Source organism: Gymnoscopelus braueri (genome assembly GCF_963280865.1).
Source record: "Gymnoscopelus braueri genome assembly, chromosome: 7".
In the NCBI taxonomy this organism is placed as follows: domain Eukaryota; kingdom Metazoa; phylum Chordata; class Actinopteri; order Myctophiformes; family Myctophidae; genus Gymnoscopelus; species Gymnoscopelus braueri.
In genome coordinates this window covers 49,884,068-49,903,481 of record NC_137608.1, presented here as the reverse complement: position 1 = coordinate 49,903,481, position 19,414 = coordinate 49,884,068, and the positions used below count along the sequence as shown (strand labels likewise).

General features: G+C 42.0%; 1 protein-coding gene across 1 annotated transcript in view; it reads right to left on the bottom strand.

Annotated features, from left to right (window-relative positions):
• Positions 1–19,414, bottom strand: part of LOC308089223 (H-2 class II histocompatibility antigen, E-S beta chain-like) — a 219,489-nt gene that overhangs the window by 131,542 nt on the left and 68,533 nt on the right. The gene's annotated exons all lie outside the window — the stretch shown is intronic.

The window sequence follows — 19,414 nt, the reverse complement described above, 5'->3', positions numbered from 1 at the left end:
AAAGGGATACATTGAATCTTGACCTTCAGGTCGAAATTGGTGTCAGATCCTGTGTGTCTAGGTGAGACGTGACCTTTGACACGATCTAAAGGTCTCAATAGAAGAGCAGGGAGACAAAAATACAACCACCGCACATGTATAAGTTATATTGTATTAACATACTCTAACATACAGTACATATTGGACAAAATTACATTTTAATCATAAAATAAAGTTAAATATTAGTGCCGCTTTAACCTTATATTATACGGTACTTTGTTCGTTTGACAAAATAACAGATCTACAAGCTTACAACACATTGCATCGATTTGTGAGCTTGCAGATTGGCTATTTCCACTTTTTTTTTATTGACATATTATTATTTATTTATTTATTTGACCAATTGTGACATTATTTTGACACACAATTGTATCAAATTGTGAAAGTTTGACCAAAATAAGGATGACAGGGTTAATGTAGTTATATATTGTTTTATTAACCCATTAAGACCTGAAACGCATCTGTGTAACTTTTTCATTTGAGCTAAAAAGCATCATTTTACACTTTGGCTATTCAAAAATAGCAGATATACAAGCTCACCGAGTGTCGCGCTATGAGCTTGTAGATCTGCTATTTTTGCGTGAAAATGTGTGCAAATCTTTGAATGTATATTGTTTTAATGCGAACATTTTTAACTAACTTGAACTAAAATTGTTAAATTGTGATATTATAAAATATACATATCAAATCAATGTCCCAAAAGGAAATGCATGCATTTAATTCAGTGTGACCAGAAGCAGGGATAAAACAGAAGGGGGGGGGGGGGGGTATCGAAAGCAGAGGCATGGATTCCCTACGACCCCTCCCTGCAAATCGAACTCTGCTTGTGAGACACGGGGACTCCGTTCCACTGTGGGGGGGGGGGGGGGTTTCCCCCAGATGCCATCTTGTCTGGGTCTGCACTAAAGGTATCTGGCTTCAGTAAATCATTCCAAGGTCCTCTATTGTCACAATCTCCCAGCTCACCCCTTGAAGACCCCCCCGTCCCCCCCCCCGTCCCAGATCTCATCACGTCTACCCCCCGCCCCCCACCCCACCTTGTAACTATTAACCGGTTTGACTATTAACCATGATTTCAAACGTCATTAAATTAATGATTTAACCGTAGAGGCTCAATATAACTGAAAACCTCTCTACTCAGAGTCTAAAAGAAATGTAGAACTAAAAATCTTTGTAATACAGTTTTATTTTTTTGGTAATATTTAGCTGCCTGCAGTATTTGTGTTTTGAAAGGCAGCACCTGTTAGAAAAAAGCCAACAAAGAAATGTTATGGGGAAATATAATAAAACTTCAAATGTACAATCCTGGGATTTCATACATCCATAGTGGTAATAATAACACTATATCGTCTCTGACCTCATAGTCCAAGACTGAAACTTCTCAGGATTTAAATTCAAAAGTGGCAAAAGTAGCAGATCGACAAGCTCAAAGCTTGTAGATCTGCTGCTTTTGATGCTTTTGTGTGATGCTGTAGTATGATCAAGTAGGGCGTTGATTTACGGAAAAACCCAAAAAGTTAAAATATGGAAATAAGAGGTTTTTCTGCCCGACAGCAACAATATAATCAGGACAATAGTGAAATCGTGACTATTTCTCAGCCTATAAATCGTGCCATCAAAATCTATAATGGTTACATCCCTGGCCCCTCCCCTCCCCACCCCACCCCACCCCTTTCCTTTCCTTTTTGGATTCCCGGGAATTCTCAGCCCGGGACGTCATGGTCTCCGCCTCCATCTCCGAGGCAACCTCCCTTTGGTGGTGGAGGTATGAGGTATGCGCCTCTCAGAGTGTTTTCTCAGCACGGACCAGTGGCTGAGTGGCTGTCTGGCACATGAACGTAAACCCATACGTAAGAGACCACACAAGATGAAGACCCCCACCCCCCCCACCACCCCCACCCCCGCCTCTCTATCCAGCCCCCCCCCCATCTCACCCAGCTAATGTCAATCAGTCGTCCACTCTAGATCGCTGGCTCTCAATCTTTTTTCTCATTTCAAGGACCCCAATTTGACCCCAATTGTTGTTCATGTACGTCTGAGAGTGTACCAATGGAAAACAAATGGACCCCGATGTGTACACTCTTACAGAGTGTCCATTTGGTTACCTATAACTATCAATCATTTACCAGAGGACTCCGTTGAAACACATCAAGGACCGCTGGGGGTCCCTGGGCCCTGAGTGTGCCCTGAGTCTAGACCACCTGCTCTCAGCCTTTTGTTCATCTCAAGGACCCCCAGTTTGATAATGCAACTGGACCCAAATGGACCTGTAAGGATCCATTTTGGTTCCATTTGTTCACTCCATGAGTTACAGACCGTAAGGGTCCATTTGGTTCCATTTGTGCGCTCTCTGAGTTATAGACCATAAGGGTCCATTTGGTTCCATTTGTGCGCTCTCTGAGTTATAGACCATAAGGGTCCATTTGGTTCCATTTGTGCGCTCTCTGAGTTACAGACCTATAAGGGGGACCCTGGACCCCCCATTTGAGAACGGGTGGTCTAGATGCTCAGAGCGTGGCTTGATCAAAACCACGTGGGAAAAAATAATTAAAAACCTGCTGTTTTCAATTGACCCGAGAATGTGCTTTATATGAGACCTGTTATGATGCATGGGCAGATCTGCTCTCACAGGGTTGGATGTGATATTCCATTGTATTTGATCCTTTGCGTGGACTAATATTACTGACCATAGACTGAGAAAAGAGGGCTAGTCCCCCAAGGGTCCTCCAGGGCGTTCCTTCCAGGGGGTCCCCAGCTAAATGATTGATAGTTAGGAATGGACCATTAAGCATCTGTAAATCTTAGCATAAATGGAACCAAATGGACCCTTACGTTCAGTCTCAGGGTTAAAATGAACACTGAGCATTTTACTGTGTAGATTTGGGTCTCAGATATAAACATTGTGTCAAATAGACCTGTGATGTGACTTTGATTGATTGATTGATTGATTGATTGATTGATTGATTGATTGATTGATTGATTGATTGATTGATTGATTGATTGATTGATTGAATACTTTATTTGTTGGAAATGTAAACAGCACATTTATGACAATAAAAATAATTCTTATCATTGCATAACTGTATGAATTATTATGTTTTTCCTTTTAAGTCAATATACAATTACAATACAATTACAATGACAAAATGTTCATTGTATATAATAGTTATTTAAAAAAAATAACTAGGGCTACATTGATAGACAGACATGCCCCCTTCCATCCCTGTAACAACACAAATCTTCTCTTAAGGTAGTCCCCATGGCACAATTTATTTTCAGATGGGGGTCCATGGCCAAATACGCAATTTCAGGGTCCTCGAGATGAAACCGTTCAACATTCCATCAAAACATCAAACCCAAACGGGACAAACGTTCAGACCTTGTGATGTGGTTGGTGTGCATGTGTATGGGGAGAGGCCTGTTAATGAGCCCTGCTGTGTGTGCTGTCACATGTGGATGAAAAGGGACCTCCATGCTTCACACTAAAGCAGTGGTTCTCCAACGTTTTCATGTCAAGGACCCCCAAAAATGATCTGTATTAGGCCACGGACCCCCATCTCAAAATAATTTGTTCCAGGGACCCCCCCAGAAGCAAAGATTTAACCCATTAAGACCTGGAACGCATCTGTGTCACTTTAGATTTCTTTGGCTATTAAAAAATAGCAGATATACAAGCTCATAGCGCGGCACCGAGTGCCGCGCTATGAGCTTGTAGATCTGCTATTTTTGAAAAATCTTGAAAAACTTATTTTTTAGATTTTTTTCAAAAAACTGTTAGGATTTAGAAAACATTTTTAAGAATCGTCTCAGGTCTTAATTAATGGCTTAAAACAACAAAGTGATGGAGCTTGCACACAAAAAAACATTTCACCCACTGATGTCCACCTGTAAAACCTGTGATGTGACAAAGCGAGAGAGGCGAGGTTGAGATGGTTTTGGGGGCACGTGAAAAGGAGGGATGAGGGAGAAGGATGCTGAAGATGGAACTGCCAGGTAAAGAGGAGAAGAGGAAGGCCAAAAAGAGGAGTATTATGGAATGCGGTGAGAGAGAGGACATGCAGGTGGCTGGAGTCACAGAGGAAGACGCAGAAAAACAAAACCAGATGGAAACTGATGATCCGCTGTGGCGACGCCGATGGGAATTAGCCCAAAGTGAGATATCTCTCTCCATCTAGTCTATATCAGTGATTCTCAACCTTTTTCATTTCAAGGACCCTCCGTTTCATATAGGCCACGGACCCCCATTTGATACAAAAAATCGTTTTGATTTACAGATCTACACTGTAAAATCTTTATTCTTAATATAACCGAGAGTGTACAAATGGAACCAAATGAACCCTTACGGGTCCTTTTTTCATTTCAAGGCCACAGACCCTTATTTGATAAGATTATTATCTCTGCATGGGACCTGCACTCCACACTGTAAAATCATTTATCTCTGAGAGCTAACAACACTCTCAGGCTGTAATTCACTCTCGGAGCCGTAACAGACCCGTGAGGGTCCATTCGGTTCCTATAACTATATCAATCAATTAACTGATGTCCCCCTGGAACCTCCCTCAAGGACCCCTGGGGGTCCGCGGACCCCACGTTGACAAGCTAATCATTCAGACCTCGATGACAGGAACTGCATGAGAGATGATGACAGCGAGGACACTGTCCCCCGGGGGGGGGGGGGTGAAACTAAACAAACTAGCGATCATTAAGGATGAAAGAGATCTTTCACCCTGATGTTAATGACAGCAGAGAACGCTGTGATGCTTGTTGTTGTTGTGACGAACAAGGCAGCGTCCTGGCGGGGACACAGTCACTCAAGCAGGTCCCTCATAGGCTTAACCCATTCGTTTTCTAACCAAGGACCCCCAAAATGATATGTATTTGGCCGCCGACCCCCATATCAAAATATTTTGTTCCAGGGACCCCCCCAGAAGCAAAGATTTGAGTTACAAATGTTTAGAAATATATATATTCAAAGATTTGCACACATTATCACGATTTTTCAAAAATAGCAGATCTACAAGCTCATAGCGCGGCACTCGGTGCCGTGCTATGAGCTTGTATATCTGTTATTTTTTTAAATCTTAAAATGACACAGATGCGTTCCCGGATTGAAAGGGTTAATACAGCAGTGGTTCTCAAACCTTGTCAAGTGAAGGACCCCCAAATTGATGTGCATTTGTGCCCGTGGAAAATGTTTTAGGCCAGGGACGACCCCCAGAAGAGAAGATTTATGTAAAAAAATAAAGTATCAAAATGATTCCAAATTTTCAAACACTTTCAAGATCTTTAAAAAAAAATCAAAAATATAGCGGATGTACAAGCTCGCAGCCCTGACCCAGAAAAGGTTGAGAGCCACTGATCTGCTATACTTACTACAAACATCATGTGTTTTCAACAAGAAAAAAAAAAGTGTTGGGAATGCTGTTGTATGATATTTGTTGGATATTCTGTCACAGACATTTCTGAAAGCAGTGGTCTCTCTCTCACGCTCTCTCTCTCTCTCTCTCCCTCTGCCCCCTAATTCACCCCCCCCCCCCCCCCACCCCCCTCTCAGCAGGTAGGGACATTATATCTTGTTGGAGACCCTAGCAGCATCAGGTCAGGTCAAACACAGTGTCACCATGTTCTGTACAGTGAGAACCAGAGCAGAAAAACAGGATATGAAGTAACAGGCATAAGAGACTACGGTCATGAGACTGCTGCTGCTTTGCTGTATGTGCGTGCGTGCGTGCGCAGTGCGCAGTGTGTGTGTGTGTGTGTGTGTGTGTGTGTGTGTGTGTGTGTGTGTGTGTGTGTGTGTGTGTGTGTGTGTGTGTGTGTGTGTGTGTGTGTGTGTGTGTGTGTGTGTGTGTGGGTGTGTGGGTGTGTGCCGTGTACGTACGGAGGGTGTGCGGCTGTACATCTAGTACATGTGAGAGTTCAGTGCTTCTTGAGGACGAGAGCAAAAGAGGCAGAGAGAGAAAGAGAGGTCAGACATGAGGAGAGGAGAGGAGAGGAGAGGAGAGGAGAGGAGAGGAGAGGAGAGGAGAGGAGAGGAGAGGAGAGAGAAAGAGAGGAGAGGAGAGGAGAGGAGAGGAGAGGAGAGGAGAGGAGAGGAGAGGAGAGGAGAGGAGAGGAGAGGAGAGGAGAGGAGAGAGAAAGAGAGACAGACACGAAGACCTCTCTTTACAGAAACGGAGACAAAAAAACAGAAAAAGTGGGAGAAAGATAAAGAGAGAAAGAGAGGAGACAGAAAGAGAAGAGGGAGAGAGAGAGAGAAAGAAAGAGAGACAGAGAGATGGACGAGATGTTCTGTTCGCTCTACAGCACGTTTTCAATTGCATCGATTATGACATAACTTCAGAATCATGTGGTTTGTTTGAGTGTCAGGATTGTTGTTGGTCAGTTTGGGAGAGTTTAGATTCTGTGTGCAATGTTATTATGTAACATATTTGTGACCAATGAGATAACACGAGAGAGACAGAGAAGAGATAGAGGGAGAGAGACAGAAAGAAAGAGACATCTGTGAAGTATGTATGTATGTATGTGTACTGTATGTATGTATGTATGCATGTAGTATGTATGTAATGTACAGCTGTGTGTTAATTTGTAACAGCGTACAAATAGACCCTTACAAATGGACCAAAATGGACCCTTTACAGGCCCTTACAGTGGTTACATTTGAGTTCAATTAAACCGAGGGTTTTATAGTACAAGGTTGTTTGTTTGTTTGTCCAGCTGTGCTACCCTACATGCTCCCATGAAGTGAACACACTGTTCCTGTAAACAACATTTAACCCAGCCACACACACACACACACACACACACACACACACACACACACACACACACACACACACACACACACACACACACACACACACACACACACACACACACACACACACACACACACACACACACACACACACACACACACACACACACACACACACACACATGTTTACTGAGCAAACTCTGGAAAATGCAATGACAATTCATTCTATACTGTATGTATGTGTATATCTCCATGCCCTGACCCCAACCCCCAAACCCTAAAAGTAGCCTTGGGAACCAGCGGTTCCCGAACCATGTGACCCCTAGGTTAGGTCAGGAACTTATCTCCTTTTTCCGTAGTGCGAGGCAGCTTGATGTCCAAGTAGACCCCCCATGGACATAGATACTGTAGATAGAAAGACCTCTATGTTGCCCCCAATCCAACCCTTGATGCTGCTGAGTGCCAAGCAGGCATGGTTAGGGTTACCATTTTTATAGTCTTTAGTATGACCCGGTCGGGAAGTGAACCCCCGACCTTCCAAGTGGACACTCAAACCACAGGCCGCTGAGCTGGTGGTCTTGGGTGACCCCCAACCCCAACCCTATAACCCTATGACATTCAGTAAAAAACAATTTGGGGATGCTAATTTTGTCCCCAATTTGACAGCATTTGCTGACATGGGCCACATTTTTGCTCCCAAATATGGACAAGATGAGGAACACACACATACAGACATGCACACACGCATGCACGCACATGCGCACACTCACACACACAGACTCTGGAATGTTCCGTTAAATGTATTTATCCGGACAGACAGATAGAGAGAAATGTGGTTTTCTGTTCTGGACAGCCGCCGAACCGACCCAATTCCCACGTGACACAACAACACGCCCCATCTGGTCCTCGACGATACACATGCCAGGTTTGAAATCGATCGGTCATACGGCGCTCCGGTTATACGTGGGACGGACGGACAGACAGACAGACAGACAGACAGACAGACAGACAGACAGACAGACAGACAGACAGTCAGTCAGTCAGTCAGTCAGTCAGTCAGTCAGTCAGTCAGTCAGTCAGACAGACAGACAGACAGACAGACAGACAGACAGACAGACAGACAGACAGACAGACAGACAGACAGACAGACAGACAGACAGACAGACAGACAGACAGACAGACAGACAGACAGACAGTCAGTCAGTCAGACAGACAGACAGACAGACAGACAGACAGACAGACAGACAGACAGACAGACAGACAGACAGACAGACAGACAGACAGACAGACAGACAGACAGACAGACAGACAGACAGAGACACACACATACACACGCAAATTTCACACATTTAATAGATGGATGTATTTCATGTATTTTGTGTTTTGCGTTGTGTTTTTATTGTGTTTCATCTTGTAATACGTACCTGTCAGATTGTTTTCTTGGACAGGGCTAAAGGTTAAATAAAACACATAAAAACATATGCAGTAAACCTCAGTGTTCATGTATCCATTCGTAACATTTGATACAATCTCTGAATTAAATGAACACTGAGGATTTTACAGTGTAAAGATCATTTAGAACAAGTGTCTGAAAAGCAGTATGGGTGGGTATTGTATAACCACGTGTTCCGGAGGCAAACATTTGGCATAAATAGTATAAATATACAAGCTCACAACCCCTCGCGTAGCAATGCGTTGTGAGCTGCTTGTACTGTAGATTGGTATTTCTACAGTATTTAGAGTAAAGCGAAAACAGGAGGAGGCCTTGTAATAGAGCTCTGGGGGACTCCGGTCAGCTAAGTGTATATATAGTTTCTGTCGGGTGGAAACCTCATATGTCCAAAACTGGGACTTTTCAGGATTCAAATCCAAAAATAGCAAAAGTAGCAGATCTACAAGCTCGGAACGCCTCGCTTCGTGCAGCGTTTCGAGCTTGAGGATCTGCTACTTTTGATGCTTTTTCATTTATGAAAACACACAAAATGTTAAAATATGGAGAAGAGGTTTCTGCCGGACAGCCAGTGGTGGAAAAGGTACTCAATTTGTTTTCTGTAAAAAGTAAGAGTAAGTAAAAGTCCCTTTAAAGTACCAAAAGTAGAAAGTACTCATTATGCAGAATGTCCCATTTCACAACTGTCAAATGTATAAAATGTATACAAATCCTTTGAAAATAGCAGATCTACAAGCTCACAATGCGTCGCATCGCGACGCATTGTGAGCTTGTAGATCTGCCATTTTCAAATAGCCTAAATATAAATAGGGTTGAAGTGGTTAATGTATGTTTTGTAATAATAATCAAAATCTACAAAGTAACTAGTAACCTAAGTGTTCAAATAACTGTAGTGGAGTAAAAGTACAATATTTGCCCCTGAAATGTAGTGGAGTAGAAGTAAAAGTACAGAAAATTGGACATACGGTACTCAAGTAAAGTAAAAATACCTCAAAATTGTACTTAAAGGGCAAGACCACTTTGGTAGAGGTTTGGTTTGTGTAGTTACCTTGCCATGATGTAACTCCAAAGGTGGATAAGAAATGAAAAATAATTGCTCCATTGATTAGAAATTGATAATTAAAAATATGCTCCCCATTGACTTACATTGTACACTGAAACAGCTCTCAAAGTCACTCTTTTAGCCCATAAACGAACACAAACTAAGCTGATTCAGACAATATAGAACATCACCAAACCCAGTACTGTTTATATTTTTAATAAAAATGTCAACTTCCTGATGATTTTACTATTTGAAGATCCGGATCCGCCGATCCAGTCCAGGTTTTATTTCTAATAAAAATGGCTAAATCAACAGTAAGTTAACATTTTTATAAAAAAACAAAACAGTACTGGGTTTGGTGATGTTCTATATTGTCTGAATCAGCTTAGTTTGTGTTCGTTTATGGGCTAAAAGAGTCTGAATCGACTTTGTTTACATGCGTTTACATGCTAAAAGAGCGACTTTGAGAGCTGTTTTACTGTACAATGTAAGTCAACGAGGAGCATATTTTGAATTATCAATTTCTAATCAATGGAGCAATTTTTTTTTCTTGTCCAACTTTGGAGTTACATCATGGCAAGGTAACTACACAACCCAAACCTCTACCAAAGTGGTCTTGCCCTTTAAGTACAGTACTTAAGTAAATATACTTAGTTACTTTACACCACTGCCGACAGCAATGATATAGGGTTTAACTCACTATGTACATATATAATGAGATGTTATTGTATGTACTTGGTCAGATGGTCCCATGGGAACGTACACACAATTTAAACATAATGCATGGGTCAGTGGCGTACAAGACTCCCCACTGCATTGTAAATAAACATTTAGTGTGTGCGTCATTCAGCGGTGGAAAGTAACTAAGTACATTGTTTTGCTCAAGTACTGTACTTAAAAAGTGCAATTTCAAGGTTACTCTACTTGGGTATTTCCATTTTTGAAACTACTTCTCAGAGGCAAGGGTAAGCTATTTTTTATACCACTACAATTGTTTGAAAACTGTGAAGATTTGGATTATTAATACAAAGCATAACACAATATTGAACACTTAAAGGGATACTTCACTTTCAAATAAAATAAACATTAAAAAAAAATATTTAAAAAAAATGAAAGAAGTTATGGCAAAATAAAGGCCCCCTCACACATTAGAGTGTCCTACTAATGTGTGAGGGGGCCTTTATTTTGCCATAACTTCTTTCATTTTTTTAAATATTTTTTTTTAATGTTTATTTTATTTGAAAGTGAAGTATCCCTTTAAGTCCTATCTTATACTATGACTATTCGAAAACAGTCGATGTACAAGCTCATAGCGCACCGCATCGCGACACTTTGTGGGCTTGTTGATCGGCAATTTTTCGAGATTTCGAAAAATTACTTTTTGTACTTCCACTCCAGCAAAAAAAAAAATGCAAGCATTTTACTTGTAACAGAGTTCTACAATGTGGTATTACTACTTATACTTAAAAGAAAAAAAACATAAGTTTAAAAAAAAAAACATAATTTGGGGGTCTTGGCGCACGGAGGAGACAGACTCCCGACTAGCTTGTAAATAAACATTTAGTGTGTGCGTCATTTTCTTTTTCACCTGCCACCACCGATGTCTGAGAAAGCAGCTGCGACGGCACCCAGACGAGCACACAATGTCATTAAGCTGTGTGAAAACAGAAGAGCTCCTAGGGGCCGCCTGGTGCTCTGCGCAGGGACACCCCTAATTACCTGAGCAGCTGGGTACAGGGGGGTTGTCGTGTGTGTGTGTGTGTGTGTGTGTGTGTGTGTGTGTGTGTGTGTGTGTGTGTGTGTGTGTGTGTGTGTGTGTGTGTGTGTGTGTGTGTGTGTGGGTGTATTACTATACGTGCTTGTACACTACACCATACCAGGAATATATTTATATCTGACCTGTTTTTTGCCCTTGTTTTCTTTGTTCCTTCTTTCTATACATATCTCTATTCTTCTAACCTTTCCTGAAAACTACAAACGATGGGGGTACGAAAGAGAATTTCACCCACTTCTTTTCATCTGTCAACCTGTGATGTTGTGACTATAAAGTTGACTCTGATTCTGAATAAGATTCTTGTGAGGGCCCTAGTGACCTAGAATTTGAGAAATAGACATATGCGAGGAAATAGAGAAAAGGTTGTTTTATGGTTAAAAAATGATTTGGGGAGTTAAGGCTTACAATAGGAAATGATTCAGGTTAGGTTTAGGTTTAGGATAAAGCAGTTAGAGGTTAGGTTTAGGGGTTACGGTTGGAGTTACGCCTGATTTATAAACACTATGAGGAGGTCCGCCTGTAAATCCCAAATATAGAGTGAGTGAGTGAGTGAGTGAGTGAGTGAGTGAGTGAGTGCGTGAGTGCGTGAGTGCGTGAGTGCTTGAGTGCGTGACTGAGTGCGTGCGTGCGTGCCTGAGTGTGTGCCTGAGTGCGTGAGTGTGTGCGTGGTTGCGAGAGAGAGTGTTTGGTGGGTAGGGACTTTAAAGGAAGCCAGGGAAACAATGGGAAGCCACCCAGACAAACCTCCCTGCCCCCACCCCACTTGTCCTTTGCCCCCCCTCTCCCCCCTCTCCCCCCTCTCCCCTCAAGGTACCCCATGCCTCCACAGGCAAAGGACGGGTCGAAGGGCAAGGTCTCAGTGTGTTCAGGCAGTGTGTTTGGTGCCATTTGTACACTCTCGGAGTAACAGACCCATATGGTTTTTGGTTGATAGCTATCAATCATTTAGCTAAGGACCCCCATGGAACCCCCTCCGCAGACCCCACGTTGAAAACCGGTGTGGTAAGGGATCACAGTTTTCAGACTGTACCTGTGACTCAATGCATTATTATTGGCACACATTTTATATGGTTATAAGGGGGTTTAGGGTTTTTGTTAGTAAGTTAAAGCTCCATATTCTGATGATCATTACAATAACGAACACGACACGTCAGTTCACCATTTGTTCGCCAAATGTTCTGTTGATCTAACTTTATCTGGATTTTCGCCCATTATGACATGCCTAGAATAGGGACTCAAGGGCATTGGTTCTCAAAGTGGGGTCCGGGGACCCCCAGGGGTCCTTGGGGGGATTCCAGGGCGTCCCCAGCTAAATGTGTTAACATATAGCATCACAATCATTTGAACCACTTTATCCATATTTTATACTTTGGCTATATTCAAAAATAGCAGTTATACAAGCATACAAGGTTTAAACCTGAGAGCGACGGAATGTTCCTGAACATTTCAGGGACAGGCTGCAGGTAGCAGTGGTGGAAGTACTCAGATATTTTACTTAAGTAAAAGTAGCAATACCACAATAAATACTCTGTTACAAGTAAAAGGCCTGTGTTCAAATGTTACTTGAGTAAAAGTACAAAAGTATTGGCATCAAAATATACTTAAAGTATGCAAAGTAAAAGTATGAATGTTTGAAAATAGCAGATCTACAAGCTCACAACGCGCTGCGATGCGACGCGTTGTGAGCTTGTAGATCGGCTATTTTCAAATAGCCTAGGTATAAAATAGGGCTAAAGTGGTTAATGTATGTTTTATAATATAATAATTTATGTGTGCAAAGTAACTAGTAACTAAAGTTTTCAATAATTGCTGTGGAGTAAAAGTACAATATTTGCCTCCGAGATGTTGTGGAGTAGAAGTAAAAGCACTGGAAATTGGACATACTCAAGTAAAGTACAAATACCTCAAAATTGTACTTAAGTAAATGTACTTAGTTACTTTCCACCACTGGCAGGTACAGTAGTAGTAAGTAATAGAATAATAGCTAGTTGCAGCCTTACATCACATTACCAATGAAAGCCCTAATACCCAAAATACTCCATTGTTCCACACGTGTCCCTCGCCAAAAATAGCAGATCTACAACGAGCTGACTGGCACCCTATATGCAACACTAATCTGTCCGGATTACATAAGAGCCTGTCCAGATGGTGACATTTCCTCCCGCCAGCCATACCCACACAGACACAGAATGACAGAGAGGAGCGGACAAGTCACGAAGCCACAGAGAGAGAGAGAGAGAGAGAGAGAGAGAGAGAGAGAGAGAGAGAAAGAGAGACTGGACACAGTGTCTGAGAGCTTCTATTTATGTAACTCCAATCGTTTATGTAACTCTCTCAGTGGAGAGCAGGGCTCAGGGCTGAAGGACCCCCCCGCCCACCCCCCGCCCGTCCCATCCTGTCCCACAGTCCCGTCCGCCCAGGCTGTCGTTTTTGGGATGAATTTGGTGGACGAGAGTAGACGTGCAACAGTTAATCGAACGAATCAATTTAATCGATTAAAGGGATAGTTCACCCCTAAAATGACTTTTTTTCTATCAATTAGTCACCCCATGGAGACTTGAATTCATGGATATTTGTTTTGTTTTTGTCACATCCCTAACTACCTAAGCCAATAATGTCATAACCGGCAGCGGTTCCGGTCATATGTTTTTGCCGCTTCTGCTTTATTTCACAAAGTTATTTTAGATACAGTAGCAAAAATAGCCCATCTACAAGCACACAGACTATCTGCAAGTGTTGTGACCTATTTGCCCTATTTCTGTGCGACACAGTTGTCCGGCAAAGTATAAAAAAAGGTTTTATACTTGGCTAATCAGACTAATCAAATATTTAAAAAAAATATGAATTATTCTTTGATATATATATATATATATTTGTTTTTAACACACTTCACAAAATATCCAATTGATAGAATAATCACTAATGAAATGTCATCAATACTGTGGCAGCCCTAAACGAGAGTTGAAACATGCTCGGGGTGTTGTCCAGGGTGTTTTAGGGAAGGGACCAACAGCCTTCCTGTGATAGCAGATTTAAGTGGGCAGTAATGGGTGTAGCGGTGTCCTGAAGGTGCAGTGGACGCCATGCCCGTGATTAGTACAGTAGGTCATCACCAGGGTTTTGAACTGGGTGCGGGCAGCGTCCGGAGGGCAATGAAGGGGAACACTAGAACACGGGAGAGACGTTAAAATGTATGGAGGTTGAAGAGCATGGCGTGGCGTTCTGGATCATTTGGAGAGGCTTCAGTGAGGCTTTCAGGCCTGCAAGGAGGGAGTTGCAATTGTCAAGCCGAAAGTAAAAATAAACTAAAAAACAAAACAGGGTCTAGCGTGGATCTTTGATGTCATGGGGCCGGTCTATGACCTCAGTACTATGTTTCTGTCATCTCCATATTTGACCAATGTGGTTAAGAACCCGCGTTGAAAGGTATTTTTTTCCTTTTTTGGGGGCCATATAGACCAATGGGTATAGGCCGTCTGGAAAAAGAAGAAGATGAAAGGCCCCGGTTCTCCCTGGCTATGTTGTCGAAGTGTCCTTGAGCAAGACACTTAACCCCTTACTGCTCCCCCCCTCCGCGCTCCTCTGTGGGCAGCACTCAGCTGGGTGAAGCTGAAACTGAATCCCCCCCCCCCCCCCCCCACGGGATGAAAAGATCTCAAATGATCCCCTAACAGCGGGGCATGACCATCATGACCATCTGAGTAGCCATCAGCTGGGTGAAGCTGAAACTGAATTCCCCCCCCCGCAGGATGAAAAGGTCTCACATTATCCCTCAACCAGTGGTGGAAAGTAACTAAGTACATTTACTTTAACTTGTAACAGAGTATGTTTATATTGCAGTATTGGTACTTTTACTTAAGTAAAGAATTTGAGTACTTTTTCCACCACTGACCATCATGACCATCTGAGTAGCCATCAGCTGGGTAAAGCCAGCCAACTGATCCCCACGGGACTAACACAACTCTCCCCTTTCCTTTCCTCCCCTTTTTAGGAGGGCTTTACTCTCTTGTTGTCTGTGTCTTGGAATTTCTGTTGGAATGGATGGACGGCAGGCTGGATGGTGGGTTGGACGGGGGGGGGGGGGGGATTATGTGCCATGCCCCCACGGTGGTGCCTCTGCCACAAAGAGTGGCACAGATGGCGGCCTGTGGCTGGCCTGTGCTCGGGGTGCCAAATGGCATGCCACAACAGGTCCAGATGGACTCAGGGTTTTATCTCAGCCCCATGAACAGATGAGAATAAACAGTCAAAGACAGAAGTGAGAGAGAGAGAGAGAAATGAAGAAAAGAAAGATAGACAGACTGAAAAGAGCATTGAAGGAGGACAGACGGGCAGAGAGAGAGAGAGAGAGAGACAGGAGAACAGAGAGAGTGGGAGGAATAGGGAGAAATGCGAGTAAACAGTCAAATCTGGTGTTAAATAGGTCTATGTTTGGATAATACTAATTGCTATAGAGTGTTTGTTCAGCATAACAGGGATCTACCCGTCTCCCCAGCTCTTTAATAAACAGACAATATACATTTTCAGGTCAGGATACCAATTTCGTCCAATCAGGAAAGCGAACCCATTTATGAGCTTCAATTTCATAGTGTTAAATATGAAATTGATTTAAAAAAAGTTCCACTTCCAGTTTTGTCTGCTTATATTTGACTTGCTTATCCCTTATCCTGTATGAGTCGTCTATCCTGATTGGATGAAGCTGGTATCCCGACCTGAACATAATATATTTTCTGTTCCCCACATAGCTGGAGGGACAAGGAGAGCCCTGTAACTGATACTAGACTATACAGTCTATAGCAGTGGTTCTCAAACTTTTCCGTGCCAAGGACCCCCAGATTGATACACATAAGCCCACACGGACCCCCATTTGAAAAGATATGCCAGGGACCCCCAAAAGAGACATTTGTTTTAAGGCTATAGCAGTGATTCTGAACCATTTTAATTCCAAGGAACCCAATTTGACATACATTAAGGCCATGGACCCCCATTTGATGGCATTTGTATCTCTGGGACCCCAATATACATTGTAAAATCCATGTTAATATAATTCAGAGAGTGTACAAACTCTCAGAGTTACAGACCCATAAGGGTCCAATTGGTTCCTGACTATCACTCATTTGACTGAAACCCCCGGACCCCACTTTGAGGACCACTGCTCTATAGCAATGATTACTATCAGAATATAGAGCTTCAACTGTTTAAGAAAACACATTTATCGTTATTGTCTCTTTGTATTAACAAACAAATATCACTTCAAAATAGTAACGTCCCTCCATTTGGTTCCATTTGTACACTCTCAGAGTCCCGTAAGGGTCCATTGTGTCCTATAAGTATCAATCATTTAGCCGGGGACCCCCTGGTAATCACACATCGAGAACCACTGCCAAGCCCCCGTTTCAGAAGGCTTATACCTTACTGTTCAACATGTGTCTCAAATTGAGACGCCTTTGAAAGGAACAAGACTCGCGCGCCAGACGTTATTATTGGCACCGTTCACACAAACAGATGGCATCCATTTTGTACACCTCTGTTAAATTAAAAGAAAGGAAAGAGGGAGGGAGAGAGAGAGAGAGAGAGAGAGAGAGAGAGAGAGAGAGAGAGAGAGAGAGAAAATCCTTCTGTAAACATGAAAGTATGCTGCCCACGCTGTTAACATGCTCCATTTACTTTTCACCAGGGTTGGATTTGGGGGGATGGGGGTCCATGACTCTGCTTTTGATACCCTTATCAAAAGCAGAGTCACACACACACACACACACACACACACACACACACACACACACACACACACACACACACACACACACACACACACACACACACACACACACACACACACACACACACACACACACACACACACACACACACACCCCTTCATTCATGTTTATGGCCAGTGGGGATATGTTATCCCTGCTTCTTCTTAGACTGAATTAAATACACGCATTTCCGGTCTGATATGTTTGATATTTATCTTTAATACTATCACAATTTAATAAAAAACGAATTATTGGTAAGTAGCCTACATTAACCCTGGTGTCCCTAATTTGGACACAATTTGTAACAATTTGTTCGAATTCGTCAACATTTTTTTAACGTTTCCATTCAAAAACAACTTTTTTCAGCTTCACCCAGATGATGGTTGCTCAGATGCTCAAGATGAGAATAGAACTTGTGACCAAATAATACAATTTCCATTTCCTGTAAGTAAGGGGTTTTGGATAAACGTTTCCACCCAACGGCGACGATATATAACATTTAATACTAGGCTACATTATGCATCTAATTGTCCAAAGCATTCCAAAAGGCTATGAGGGATTGAGCAGCTACATTTCACCGACCGTCCCTCAAGGCAAGGATCAGGAACGTTTGGAAGAGTGTTAACCAAATGTTTTCCCTCAGGAAATTATTTGAGAGAAATGCACTTTTCCAACAAGAGTGATACCACACAAAGCCTATGTTCTCTAAATTGAAAGCCCCAAGGAACCATTGGAAGGCTCCATATAGCCATGACCTTGACCCTAGGGAGCAACAAGCAACATGAAATCTGAGGATATTATGGATTTCTGAAGGAATTCCCAACAATAACAGCCATTTAGCCGAAATATTGGGTCGTTTTTCCAACGTGCCACCTTGGAGCGGAAGGCGTCTGTGAGGGACATCTGTCCAGAGTTAACGTTCAGCTTTACACAGCCTTTGAACATTAAACAGCTCCACAGTTCAACCACTTCATAAACCCTCTAGTCTGGACTAAGTAAACTGGACCTTAGTGGACTCTGTACTTGGACTGCTTTGGTCTGTCTGCACCAAATCTATTATAGCTATGTGTTAGAGTTAGGAACATTCTAGAAAGGTTCTTTGTAAACTTTTAAAACAAATTAGCCTACAATGAACATGCCCAAACTATAGGGATGCCAGGTTGAAAGTTAAAGTTAGTTGGCTTTGCGTTGGGCTCTGTTGCCAGTGGTGGAAAAAAGTACTCACATTTTGTACCTGAGTAAAAGTATCGATACTGCAATGTAGAAATATCTACAAGTCCGGAATTCAAAATTTACTTGAGTAAAGGTACAAAAGTATTGGCATAGAAAATGTACTTAAAGTACCAAAAGTAAATGTACTCATTATGCAGAATGTCCCATTTCACAAGTGTTCAAAAAGAAATCATTTGAAAATAGCAGATCTACAAGCACACAATGTGTCGCATCGCGACACATTGTGAGCTTGTAGATCGGCTATTTTCAAATGACCTAAATGTATATAGGGCTGAAGTGGTTAATGTATGTTTTGTAATAATCGAATCGGAGTAAAAGTACAATATTTGCCTCTGAGATGTAGTGGAGTAGAAGTAAAAGTATTGAAAATTGGAAATACTCCAGTAAAGTAAAGTAATACCTCAAAATTGTACTTAAGTACAGTGCTTGAGTAAATGTACTTGGTTACTTTACACCATTGGCTCTGTTGCCGATGACTTAACACTACCTCTGTGGAAAAATACAGAGAAGCTCATTCTGTCTCAGTTAATGCCTGTCAGACTGCACACTCCCCAGTGTAATTAACAATGAATGTCTATTCATGGAGGCTTAACCATGACTGGCACTTGGGTTCTTCCTGCGCTCCTTCAACCTTATGCAACGTCCCAGTTGTATAAGGTTCCTTATTTGCCTGAGTGACGTCTGTAAGGTAGCAATACTGTGGAACCTTACGGGCAGTGATGTAAAGTAACCGAGTACATAAAGTACATTTAGTAATTTCCAATTTTCTGTACTTTTACTTTTTCTCCACTACATCTCAGAGATAAATATTGTACTTTTACTCCACTACAATTATTTGCAAACTTTAGTTACTTGTTACTTTGTAGATTTTGATTATTATTACAAAACATACATTAACCACTATATACATTTCGGCCATTTGAAAATAGCCGATCTACAAGCTCACAATGCGTCGCGATGCGACGCATTGTGAGCTTGTAGATCTGCTATTTTCAAAAGATTTTTAGATATTTGAAAACTTGTGAAATGGGACATTCTGCATAATGAGTACTTTCTACTTTTGGTACATTTTGATACCAATACTTTTGTACTTTTACTCAAGTGCATTTTGAATTCCGCACTTTTACTTGTAACAGAGTATTTCCACATTGCAGTAATGATACTTTTACTTAAGTAAAACATTTCAGTACTTTTTCCATCACTGCTTACGGGTCATTTTGGTTCAATTTGTACACTCCCAGAGTCACATTAACACTGAGGGTTTTACAGCGTTTGACTGGGAGACCAGAGATAAAAAAAATCATATCAAATGGGGGTCTGTGGTCTAATCAAACTGGGGGGGGGGGGTCCCGGAAATGAA